Source organism: Procambarus clarkii, chromosome 77 (assembly GCF_040958095.1).
Source record: "Procambarus clarkii isolate CNS0578487 chromosome 77, FALCON_Pclarkii_2.0, whole genome shotgun sequence".
NCBI lineage: Eukaryota > Metazoa > Arthropoda > Malacostraca > Decapoda > Cambaridae > Procambarus > Procambarus clarkii.
In genome coordinates, this window is record NC_091226.1 from 20,787,661 (window position 1) to 20,801,136 (window position 13,476).

A 13,476-nucleotide genomic window follows, 5' to 3' on the forward strand; every position below is an offset into this window, starting at 1 on the left:
TATTTCTTTTGATTTTGGCTATGATGAATTGTTCTAAAATTAATGGTAATTCCTGTACTGTAGTGTATAGGCTGCTCCACATCCCCCTTATCCCCCCAGGTGGTCCCTCCCAACGCTCCCCTCTCTCCCGACACCACCCACCCACCCCACCCCCACCCCCACCATGCTCTTCAAGCCACAGGCAAACGGGATTAATACGGTAAGGCCCGCCCCATTTTATTCACATCCGGACAATTCAATACAGTATCCACTCAATTTAACAGCCTATATGGGGCTGAGCCCTAGTCGTTATTTACGGAGCTCCGTTATTTCCGAAGTTAAGTCGGGTCGGGTAATTTCTCAAGTAACATTCAGGTAGGATATATTTTATACTGTATAACTAAAATTAAATAAAGTTCATTGTGTAATTGCATTCTAATTTAGTGCACGGCCGACGATTACGCCAGTTGCTGGCTGCTGCATGGATGATGTGTGAACACACTCTGATCAAGTCCAGATGGGTGGGAAAAAATTGATTCATTCCTTTGTATTGAAAAATATTTCATGTATCAATCAGTGAGTTAATATTGTCTTAATAAAATTTTAGAGATGTGTTTTGATTTACCCTGAACAGTGCAGGTAATGTATTTTTAATGTTACGACACAGGCTGTGGCAGCCATGCCATAACAATGGTGATCGAGCCTTGTCACTGAGAGCTAGCCAAGACGAAATATTTTGAGCTCACCTTTTCTCTGCTGACGATAGAATATACATTTGCAGAGACTAATATGTAGCTTTTGTTGAAAAAAAACAATTAATATCTTGTAATACTATAATAAAATTGGTAAATTGACTTACTTTTAATGTTACGACACAGGCTGTGGCGGCCATGCCATAACAATGGCGATCGAGCCTTGTCACTGAGAGCTAGCCAAGACGAAATATTTTGAGCTCACCTTTTCTCTGCTGACGATAGAATATACATTTGCAGAGACTAATATGTAGCTTTTATTGAAAAAAAACAATATCTTGTAATACTATAATAAAATTGGTAAATTGACTTACTTTTAATGAAGCTGAAGATTACGAAGCTGTGATGATTACGTCATCCTCTGCAGCGCTTGTTTTATATTGTTTATATTGTATACAGGGTACATACTGTATGTACAGTACACTTATTTTCAGGCACTCACTTCACACAACAGCTAGCCTTACTACTAATTCACATGAGTTCTAATTCTACTTCACTATTGACAATTATGTTGAATGTTAAACTCTGCTGCTGCTCGTGCATGAGAATATCCTTTATCAAGTTTCTTAATTAACTCCAGCTTCTGTGCAACCGTCAGGCGCTTCCTTTGGGTAACTTTTCTCATTTTGTAAATTAAAAAGATCACAATTACAGTACAGTAATATCCTTCACAATTGAAGCTAGCCGCGCGAGTTCACGGTAAACAATGGGAACACATGGCCCGGCGGAGTACATACTAGGTCCGTGGGAAAAAAATACCTAGTGCCTATACATACTACAAAAGGTATTTAATAAGAAAACAAAGACTTTTGCATAATAAAAACTGTTTCAAAATATTTTATTAATAATAATTTACAATTTTCTTCATTAAAGTGAATCATTTTAAAAGAAAATTAAGATGTAATATATGACTCTGGACGATCCAGGTCGGTGGCGGCCTGGTCGCCATGTGAGGGGACGCTGATGCCACAACAAACCCAATACAGACCGTCGGTAATATCGACCGCAGACCGGTATAGCAGGCTCCAGATACTGGGCTCCCAAACCGGTCGTTAATACCGGCAGATCGGTATAAAAGAGGCCGTTAAATTGAGTGGATACTGTAATTATCCAGCTGACTGTCCGGATAGTGTAACATCGGCAGCAAGTTAACCGGCTCAGATTTTTTATCCGGCTCCCATGGCCATTTTGGCCGGATATTGAGATAACTTTATCCGGTCACGATTTTGGCCGTATAAGGGCGTTTTCCGAATGTTCGAATCCTGGATAATCGAGTGGTTACAGTACGTTGGAGCATATCGATATTCCAGTTACATAAATTTCTCAAATGACACACGATTGAATATTACTGCAAAAAGCAACGTTGAATGTAATGAAACGCCAGTTTCTGGGCAAATCCTGGCAACTCCCTGAAGTTATGAAACACAAGGCCGCCGAGAAACCAGGGACGGTGACATGAAACCAAATCGCCAAGACCCCATTCACCCACCAAAACCCCCTCGCTCCTGAATATTGGCCAAAGACATGAGCGAAAACAGCCGTCAGAGCAGCATACACACAGAAAGCATGAGGATAGACAGCAGGCTGGCTAAACAGAAAGTCACTATGGACGACATGACACACACACAAATGCCATGGAACAGGGGCCCAGGGTAACTAGAACAACCCACAAAGCTCCTACCGAAGCAGAACCAGTGGCACAAAGTAAGCGGCAGAAAACCTCCACCAGACATAATGCACTAAAAACCCCCCTGGCTGAACCATGCAAGCATCCAAACCAAAGGACTCCTCCTGAAGCCAGTCACCACATCCATCGCCAGAAAAGTAGCCGGCTGCAACCAAGCAAAACTCCCACCAGGGCCAAGGAACAAAAAGCCACCAAAAACAATCCTGGACCTTAGAGGCCACCATAAAATGAGCAAAAGCGAGAAAATAGGGTACCCAGACATAGACCAGGCAGGCTCAAGCAGCACATGAGCAGGCTAGAGGTGAAACAGCACGAAAAGCATTGAAAAACAGACCAAGGACTCCACAACCCCGAATGCAAGCTAGAGTGCCTCCACCAACACCGCAGAAAAAGAGGCTACAGAATTCAGCAAAAGACGCCGACCAAGACACGGAAAGAAAGAGCAAAATAACCCACCAGAACTGAAGAACGACGACAAAAGGATAGAAAACAGCAAAAAGAATGCCAAGAGTCCGTACTATTGCCAAAAGAACTGCAGGTGAGATAACTATAACAAACCACCTTATCAGCACAGAGAGGTTGGTCCACATGCATCGACACACCAGACGTGAAAAGCAGAAGATAACTCCAAAACAACAAGGTTGTTTTGGAGTTACTTCACTCGCCTGACCCTTACTTCATAAGGTAACTTCACTTACTTCACTCGCCTGACCCTCTCATAAGGCAGAGCCGTGGAAAAGGGCACAGGTGGGAAACTGTGGAAGAAGTACTTGAAACTATGGCTGGGCTGGTCTCCAAGGAGACAGAAGAATCCCTCTTTCCGTGTAAGACTCCAAATGTACCATAACCCGGAGCAACAGCTGGTGCAGAGGAAAGAGGGAAATGCACCCTAACCTCAACCAGTCCTGTAGAAAGATGTCCACTGCTAGAGCTCTGCATCTGGGGAATGACACTATGGAAGGTGGCAGAGGGAGAGAGAATGCCCAAGTTAACACTTTCGCGCATTAGATTAGAGATAACTCGTCGCCGTTTTCTCTTACGATTCCGCATAACAGCCGAGTTTTCTCGTCCATCGAAAAAATATCTCTATAAATTCCATTTTTTAACCGAAATGGATGGGGATACTTTTGTTTTGTAGGGAATTTATTTGCGAATGTTTTGGTACCAGAATGAATATTATATCACATAAACTTCTATGAGTAAAAAAAAAATACATAAAGTATGTTTGGGGGTGTGGCGAGCGTGTGGCAGTGGGTTCCCTTTAGCCGTTGATATATCCAACACGTGGGAAATATTTGTATGTGTTATGTATATGTCTGTGTAGGGAATTTTACTGCGATCACTGTCATACAAATTATAAAATGTTTCAACAAGTATAAACATGACAAACATCAAACGAACGAAAACAATGCGTTCGTTTCTGCCGCGAACGCCTACTGAGCGACGTGGTTCTATATTTGGCGCTTCTCTTACACATGCTTTGTACAAATGTTATACAGTTCATCTTATAGAAAATTTTATTGCGAACACATTGGTATAAAAAAGAAATACGTACATAGAAAAGTAGGGTCAGGAAACGTATAAACTTTCCAAGCATGATTTCCCCCCTGTGTTTTCGCCAGTGCGCTCGCGGCTAACTACTCTCCACTTCACACACTCTTGCGGGTGGGCAATTACCTATATTAAACATTCATATGCATATGTCCGTGTAGAGAATTTTATTGCGATTCCAATGATACCAAAATTAGCGATGTAGGACAACTGTAGGCTTCGCAACCATTAAGAGAGTGGAAACATTTTGTTGCTGTTTGGCGCTCTCGGCGAGTGATCTGCATAGTTTTTTATTTGGTGTTGATACTCCTTATGCTTGGGCGGCATTTTATAGGTATGCTCTTATAGACAATTTCATTGCGAACACAGTGATACCAAATTTAAATACGTGCGCCTTCAATTATTTTCAGGACAGTCAAAAGAGTGTACACTTTTCGGTCTTACCGCGTAGGCGCGCGAAGTGCCGAAAGCATCTGGGGTATTGTTTTTTTTTGAGCGCCGAGAGCGCGAAAGTGTTAAGAAGTCAACATTCGGGTTTCCACTCCACAGAGAGGGGAAAGAACGAGACAGATCATCGGTCAGGATGTTGGACACTTCCTGGACGTGAACAGCACAGAGCCAAACCCCAAGAACTCAGCAGAGGAGCTACTCGAAGTGACCAGCTCCACAGAGGCACGGATTGAAGAGACTTCCACCGGATGAGACAAGGAACCACAGGGGAACAGTCTGAATGGAGCCAGATCACCAAGTCCCGAGGAATCCAACCCTTGCACTGTCACAGTCACACTGACACATACTCCCGCTCTGTGCTGAGACCCCAACAAAGGGAAAGCGCCAACAACCCTGGCCAGACTGGTGAGCTGTGGGCATAAAGTCCAAATCTATAACCGAGGCATCTGGGAAAGCATCGAGCGTTACATATTACTGTAACTACAGGATGTAGAAATGGTAAAATAGCCATTTGTCTGCAGACTGGCGCCAGGTGTCTAGACACCTGACGTGCATCAAAACCACCACCAGTTTTTTGTTAACATCTACATGAGCATTGTAAATACTGTACAGTATCTATTATTATGTCATTTTATAGAATAATGTCTCCTCTTTCAATTTATACCATAATATTTGTAACAATATTAAATAATTATTTTTTAGTCCACCTCCACCATCAATAACTATGTATTCAGGGACCAGTAACTTTATCCTGTGTAGAGTACAAAACTTGTCCCAGAACAGGCAGACCAATCATCATCAGTGATACCCCAGTTCTCAGGCCAAATGTCACATTACATAATCTTGTAATCAAGCAGCACAGCATCCAAACAATTTACCTGAATTTACCTGAGGGCCACTATTTCCCTAGTGGTCTTGAAGAGGACAGGAAGCCGGTAGCATTTCAAAAGTTCCTCCATTTTTCCTGATCATCATGACGTGTATCTTGCATCCACAATCCTTATCTTAAATAAGGATTCTCAATGAGATAATCCTTTCCCTTAAAACCAAGTCTAGTGCCCTTGAGGAGATACCAACTTTAATTTACAAAAAAGCCTCCAGATCTTTAGCCCCTGATATTGTATTGCTCTTCAACAAGTCACTTCAATTCCAAACCTTTCCAGATATTCTAAAAAAAAGCGAGAGTAACCCCTGTCCACAAATGGGGTGATCTCACCGATGTTAACAACTACAGACCTATATCAATCCTGCCTAACTTGTCAAAAATATTTCAAAAACTAATCTACAAGCAGCTTTACTCTTATCTAGCCAAACACAATATACTTAGCTCTTGTCAATATGGCTTCAGACCCAAAAAAAGCACTAACGATGCACTTATTAGTATGATTAACTTGATTCATGCAGCTCTTGATAAAGATGAGTTCCCTGTTGGGTTATTTGTGGACCTGCGAAAGGCTTTTGACACTGTCAACCACCAAAACCTTCTTCTTAAATTACATCATTATGGAGTCAGAGGACACTCCCTACAATACCTCAAACCTTACCTTACTGACAGGCTCCAGTATGTTTCTGTGAATAATTCAATTTCTCCCACCCTACCCATCAACATCGGTGTTCCTCAGTTCCTCCTCTTTCTCATCTACTTTAATGATCTTCCAAATCCCTCCCAACACCTCAAACCATTTCTATTTGCTGACGACACAACCTTCATTTACTCCAGTCCTGACCCCCTTGCTCTAAATGCCACAGTGAATACTGAGCTAAATAAAGTCCATCTGTGGCTAACTGCCAACAAACTCACCCTTAACATTGACAAAACTTTCTATATTCTGTTTGGCAATAAATCCTCTAATCAAATAAATCTCAGGATAAATAATACCAAAATTTGTAACAAAATAGATGGCAAATTCCTTGGGGTTCTCATTGACCACAAGCTGAATTTCCAGGGACGCATTCTAAATATATCAAAAAAGTTTCAAAAACTGTTGGCATTCTTTCTAAGATCAGATATTATGTACCCCGCCGTGCCCTGGTGACGCTCTATTACTCCCTCATCTATCCATATCTCAACTATGGTATTTGTGCTTGGGGTTCTACTACACAAAATCATCTACGTCCTCTAATTACTCAACACAAAGTTGCTATTAGGACAATATCCAACTCTGGCCCCAGACATCACTCGGTACCCCTACTCAAATCTCTGAATATGTTAGATATTAAATCACTGCATATTCTCTGTGTATTATACATATATAAAACGCTGAACTGTAATGCCAATCCTGACCTCAAAAGCTTCATTGAAGGTTGTAACAGAACCCATGAGCACCACACCAGAAACAAATACAGTTTTGATATTTCAAGAGCACGACTTAATCAAACTAGAAATGCTCTACAAATCAAGGGACCCAGAATGTGGAATGACCTTCCCAACCATGTTAAAGACTACATCTCTCAACCAGTTTAAGATAAAAACTAAACACTACCTAATAAATTCCCTGTAACCTACCTTACCCCTATATTGTCAACCCCATATCTGTTTTTTCAAACAATGCTGTTTGTCGACCTAATTGTATTTGTGCTGCTTTTTCTGCCATGTTCCCCCTTTTTTCCTTTTTTAATTTTTATTTGTTCTAAACACATTTTATACTTTAATCTCATTTAGTATTAAGTTTTAGTCTTTAATGTTTTTCCTGCCCGAAACGCTTTGCGTAATAGTGGCTTTAGGCATTGTATGTACTAGCTCTATCTATAAATCTATCAATTTTTGTAAAACCTCTTGTATGTATGTACTTTACCTGAATAAACATTTATTTATTTATTTATTATTTAATGTTCTAATATAGCTGTGACATTATAAACTAATATATCCCTTACAATACTGTACAACACAGATCTGTACAGTAGTCCATATCCCTATTTATCACTTGTGCCATCAGTGTCTCCAATTTGAGCCAGGTTCTGAACCCTACTTGAGGAAATTGATAAAATTTCTATAGGTAATTTAAAAATTAACTTTTGATATATGCCTTTTGGCACTATTATGATAGCATAAATCAGGATGATGTAACTGTACTTGTACGAGTGTTACAATTATTTCATCTTGTAATTTGCTTGATTGGGTTCTGGGAGTTCTACTCCCCAAGCCCGGAACGAGGCCAGGCTTGACGCAAGTAGCTTAACATTCCATAGCAATAGTATACAAAAAGGTCCCAAGATGCACTCCAATTACTGTACATGTAACACACTTCGTGTAGAGTATATAAAAACAAAAATGTCATTCTCGTTAGGTTTCATTCACCTGGGGTGTATGAGGTTTCGAACCCTGGGCTCCACACGAGTGAGGCCGAAGCTCTATTGACTGGGCTATGAGTGGTCTTAAAAAAGAAAGATTTTAGTAGTAGTATCTTGCTACCAAACTGGAATTTTTTACTTTCCCCTGACTACTACTGAAGCTCTCAAGAGGAATTAGTGGTCCATGCTCATGTCATATAAATTGTCATCTACACTTCTGTGAAAATAAACCATACAGTCCAAAGATGAATGGAATGTTTATTTCCAGGGAATGTGTGGATGACAATTCTCATTAAGTTAGATAAGGTACTCTTAGGACTGTTTCGAACCCAATCAGGTAAGTCACCCCTTTAGCACTTTCCTCCATCCAATGTGTCTAACTTTTGTGGACTTTCTAAATGTGTTGAGCTAGGCAAGGACTGCTGTGATTACATAACAGGATATTAGATTAAAAGTAGAAGCAACGTGTCCCGACACTGCATCCCACACAGCCGCAGTTCTCAGGTATCTGTACTCCAAATATTAGCACACATGCCTTGTCAACAATTGGTCTGCTTTTCTGGATCTCAACACCCGAGGACTGCCTGCAGCCTGCTTATGACGGGACCACCATCAACATGGTATCTCTTCTAGCCAAACCTGCCACACACGACTTTACGTCAACCCCATGTGTACTTTTGGTAAATATTTAATGTGGCTTTGTGTAATCAAGGTGTGGAGAGTATAGCACTAACCTGGCCGCTGCATGAACCAAGTACCGCTCCAGAAACCGACACCCGGAGCATCAACCAGCGCCTGTAGCAGCTTCGACCTTCCCGCTCCTCCTTCGTATTAATTCCAGGTTCTTAAGTCAGATAAAAAATATTATAACATTATTACCTGCGTTAATGATCAAAACACTAAGTGAAAACATAAAAATTATTTTTAAAATTGCAATATTCTACCAAAATAGTTCTTATATGTGCGGAAATGTATACATTTTAAAAATACAATTATCAAAGATATAGTCAGTACATATGACTTTATTCCTCTCATTGGATAAAGTGGTAAACTTATTTATTTAAAAATAAATATTTATTTATTTATAATGGTGAACATTACAATTGTAAACTATGTGAACAAGAGCTGGGACATACTCACTATAACTATATCTGAGATTACCCTGATATAAGTGACTTCAGCAGACCATTTTTTTTAATTAGCAAAATTTAGGTTTACACAGCAATGTGCTGCTACCCAAAAAAATCATCAAAATCAAAATGTTTATACAGGTAAAATTACATACAAGATGAGTTACAAACATAATGTTGGATTTATAGATAGCGCTAGTATATACAATATCTAAAGCCAATAATATACAAAGCGTTTCGGGCAAGGTGTGGGGAAAAACAAACACGTTCAAATTCAAATTAAAAAAATTCAAATGTTTATTCAGGTTTTTGTAAGTACATACATACAAGGTGTGATACAAACATTGATGGATTAATAGATAGAGCTAGTACATAACAACTACAGACCTATATCTATCCTGCCAAACTTGTCAAAAATTTTTGAAAAACTAATCTATAAGCAGCTTTACTCATATCTAGCCAAACTCAATATACTTAGCCCTTGCCAATATGGCTTCAGACCCAAAAAAAGCACTAACGATGCACTTATTAGTATGCTTAACTCGATTCATACAGCTCTTGATAAAAATGAGTTCTCTGTTGGGTTGTTTGTGGACCTGCGTAAAGCTTTTGACACTGTCAACCACCAAAACCTTCTTCTTAAATTACATCATTATGGAGTCAGAGGACACTCCCTACAATACCTCAAATCCTACCTTACTGACAGGCTCCAATATGTTTCTGTGAATAATACAATTTCTCCCACCCTACCCATCAACATTGGTGTTCCCCAGGGCAGCATACTTGGCCCTCTCCTCTTTCTCATCTACATTAATGACCTTCCAAATGCCTCCCAACACCTCAAACCAATTCTATTTGCTGACGACACAACCTTCATTTACTCCAGTCCTGATCCCCTTGCTCTAAATGCCACACTAAATACTGAGCTAAATAAAGTTCATCTGTGGCTAACTGCCAACAAACTCACCCTTAACATTGACAAAACCTTTTATATTCTGTTTGGCAATAAATCCTCTAATCAAATAAATCTCAAAATAAACAATACCCAAATTTGTAACAAATTAGATGGCAAATTCCTTGGCATTCTCATTGACCACAAGCTGAATTTCCAGGGACACATTCTAAACATATCAAAAAAAGTTTCAAAAACTGTGGGCATTCTTTCTAAGATCAGATATTATGTACCACGCCCTGCCCTGGTGACTCTCTATTACTCCCTTATCTATCCATATCTCAACTATGGTATTTGTGCTTGGGGCTCTACTACCCAAAATCACTTACGTCCTCTAATTACTCAACACAAAGCTGCTATTAGGACAATATCCAATTCTGGCCCCAGACATCACTCGGTACCCCTACTTAAATCTCTGAATATGTTAGACATTAAGTCACTGCACATTCTCTCATGTGTATTATACATATATAAAACGCTAAACTATAATGCCAATCCTGATCTCAAAAGCTTCATAGAAGGTTGTATCAGAACCCATGAGCATCACACCAGAAATAAATACAGTTTTGATATTCCTAGAGTACGACTTAATCAAACTAGAAATGCTCTACAAATCAAGGGGCCCAGAATGTGGAATGACCTTCCCAACCATGTTAAAGACTGTACCTCTCTCAACCAGTTTAAGTTAAAAGCGAAGCTATACCTAATAAATTCCCTGTAACCTACCTTACCCTTCTATTGTCAACCAATGTCTGTTTTTTTAAGAGCGCTGTTTGTCGACATAATTGTATTTGTGCTGCTTTTTCATCTATGTTTTCATTTCTTGTTTTCATTCTACTCATTATGCTCAATTAGTATTAAGCTTGTCATTTAAGTTTATCATGCCCGAAACGCTTTGCGTAATAGTGGCTTTAGGCATTGTATGTACTAGCTATACCTATAAGTTAAACAATCCTTGTAAATATTTATTGTATGTATGTACCTTACCAAAATAAAATTGTATTGTATTGTATTGTACATACAATGCCTAAAGCCACTATTACGCAGAGCGATCGGGCAGGAAAAACACTAAAGACTAAAACAAATACTAATTGATATTAAAGTATAAATTAAGTTGAGAAAATATAAAAATAAAAAAGGGGGAACGTGGCAGAAAAATAGCAAAAATAAAATTTGGTCGACAAACAGTATTGTTTAAAATAGCAGACATGGGTTGACATAAGAACATTATGGGCTGCTACCTTACCTTGAGGTTACCTTGAGGTGCTTCCGGGGCTTAGCGTCCCCGCGGCCCGGTCGTCGACCAGGCCTCCTGGTTGCTGGACTGATCAACCAGGCTGTTGGACGCGGCTGCCCGCAGCCTGACGTATGAGTCACAGCCTGGTTGATCAGGTATCCTTTGGAGGTGCTTATCCAGTTCTCTCTTGAACACTGTGAGGGGTCGGCCAGTTATGCCCCTTATGTGTAGTGGAAGCGTGTTGAACAGTCTCGGGCCTCTGATGTTGATAGTTCTCTCTTGAACACTGTGAAGGGTCGGCCAGTTATGCCCCTTATGTGTAGTGGAAGCGTGTTGAACAGTCTCGGGCCTCTGATGTTGATAGTTCTCTCTTGAACACTGTGAGGGGTCGGCCAGTTATGCCCCTTATGTGTAGTGGAAGCGTGTTGAACAGTCTCGGGCCTCTGATGTTGATAGTTCTCTCTTGAACACTGTGAAGGGTCGGCCAGTTATGCCCCTTATGTGTAGTGGAAGCGTGTTGAACAGTCTCGGGCCTCTGATGTTGAGTTCTCTCTCAGAATACCTGTTGCACCTCTGCTTTTCAACGGGGGTATTCTGCACATCCTGCCATGTCTTCTGGTCTCATGTGATGTTATTTCTGTGTGCAGGTTTGGGACCAGCCCCTCCAATATTTTCCACGTGTAAATTATTATGTATCTCTCCCGCCTGCGCTCAAGGGAGTACAGATTTAGGCTCTTTAGTCGGTCCCAATAGTTTAGATGTTTTACTGAGTGGATTCTAGCAGTAAAGGATCTCTGCACGCTCTCCAGGCCAGCAATTTCTCCAGCTTTGAAAGGGGCTGTCATTGTGCAGCAGTACTCCACTCTAGAGAGCACAAGCGTTTTGAAAAGTATCATCATCGGTATAGCATCTCTAGTGTGAAAAGTTCTTGTTATCCAACCTTTCATTTTTCTTGCAGTTGTGACGGCTACTTTATTGTGTTCTTTAAAGGTAAGGTCTTCCGACATGAGTACACCCAGATCCTTTACATTGCCTTTTCGTTCTATGTTATGATTTGCCTGAGTTTTGTACGTGGTTTCCGTTTTTATATTTTCATTTTTTCCATAGCGCATGAGCTGGAACTTATCTTCGTTAAACACCATATTATTTTCTGTAGCCCATAGAAAGACCTGATCTACATCTGACTGGAGGTTCGTCGTGTCCTCTATGTTGCCATGATTTGATGTTGGTATCATATCCGTGAAAAATTCATTTGGGTTATCAATCTTCAGTGTGTTCAGTGGCTCGCTGAAAACAGTCGTACTGATTCCTCAGTATTTCGCTCATTTCTTTGTTGTCATCAGTGAAAGTTACATCTCTCTTTCGCAGGGGCCTGATACTAGATGTGTTTTGTTATCTTGATTTTGCGTAGGAGAAAAAATATTTTGGATTTCTCTCTATTTCACTGATGGCCTTTTGCTCTCTCTGCCTCTCCTGGGTTTTGTATGATTCTTGTAGCTTTAGTTCAATTGTTTCTATTTCTCTACCTAACCTTCTTCGCCGTTCTTGAGATAGGGTGCGACTCTCAAGTTGTCCCACGATTCGTTTTCTTCGCCTATAAAGAGAACGATGTTCCCGTTCCAATCTGCATCTCTTCCTCTTTTTTTCTTAGAGTTATGCAGTTTGAACATATATCTAGTGCTACTGAGCTTATTTTTTCCAGGCATTGGTTCAGGTTTGCATTTTCTAGCTGTTCTTCCAAGTTTATTTCTGTGAAGTCTTGGCTTATTTGTTCCCTGTTTATCTGTTTATTATTGAAGTTGAATTTGCTGAAATCTCCTCCACCGGGAATCGGGACTGGTTTTGAAGGTTTATTCCCCATGCTAGTCAGAACTTGAATTAAGTTGTGATCTGAGTAACAGGTATTTGTAATCATTATGTTCTGGATCAATTCATCATTATTAGTGAAAATGAGGTCCAGCGTGTTCTCCTTCCTAGTTGGTTCTACTATTTGCTGGTTTAGGGCAAACCTGTTGCACATCCGTACCAGGTCATTTGCATGTGCCTGTTCATTTAGGCTACTTCCTGGAATTCTCTCTGATACAACCGTATCAGCTATGGTCTTCCATTTCAAGTGCCGTAGGTTGAAGTCCCCAAGCAGGATGATGTTTGGGGCTGGATTTGTGAGGTTTTCCAAACAGTGCTCTATTTTCATTAGTTGGTCTTTAAACTGCTGATGATTTGCCTCCGGTGACTTATATACAAGGACAATAACTACATATAAGATCTCTATTTTGATTATTAGAGAGCACTTCTAGATTATTAGCACTTCTAGATTATTAGAGATTATTAGCACTTCCACCATATCATTTGTGGTGTTTAGCAGCTCAGTACAGATGAGTGTGTCCTTGATGTGCAGGCTAACCCCACCCTGTAGCCTGTTTCCTGTCACATCTGAAAAGATTGTA

At 40.2% G+C, this 13,476-nt stretch overlaps 1 protein-coding gene across 3 annotated transcripts in view; it reads right to left on the reverse strand.

Annotated features, from left to right (window-relative positions):
* The window catches only part of mei-41 (meiotic 41), a 641,172-nt gene extending 632,640 nt beyond the window's left edge, over positions 1-8,532 (reverse strand). For 2 of the 3 annotated variants that reach the window (XM_045729178.2, XM_045729176.2), the window contains exon 1: positions 8,445-8,532. The gene's annotated coding sequence lies outside the window, so the exon portion shown is untranslated. The remainder of the gene's footprint in view (positions 1-8,444) is intronic. The other variant, XM_045729177.2, reaches the window with a different exon arrangement.
* Positions 8,533-13,476: the final 4,944 nt, after the last annotated feature.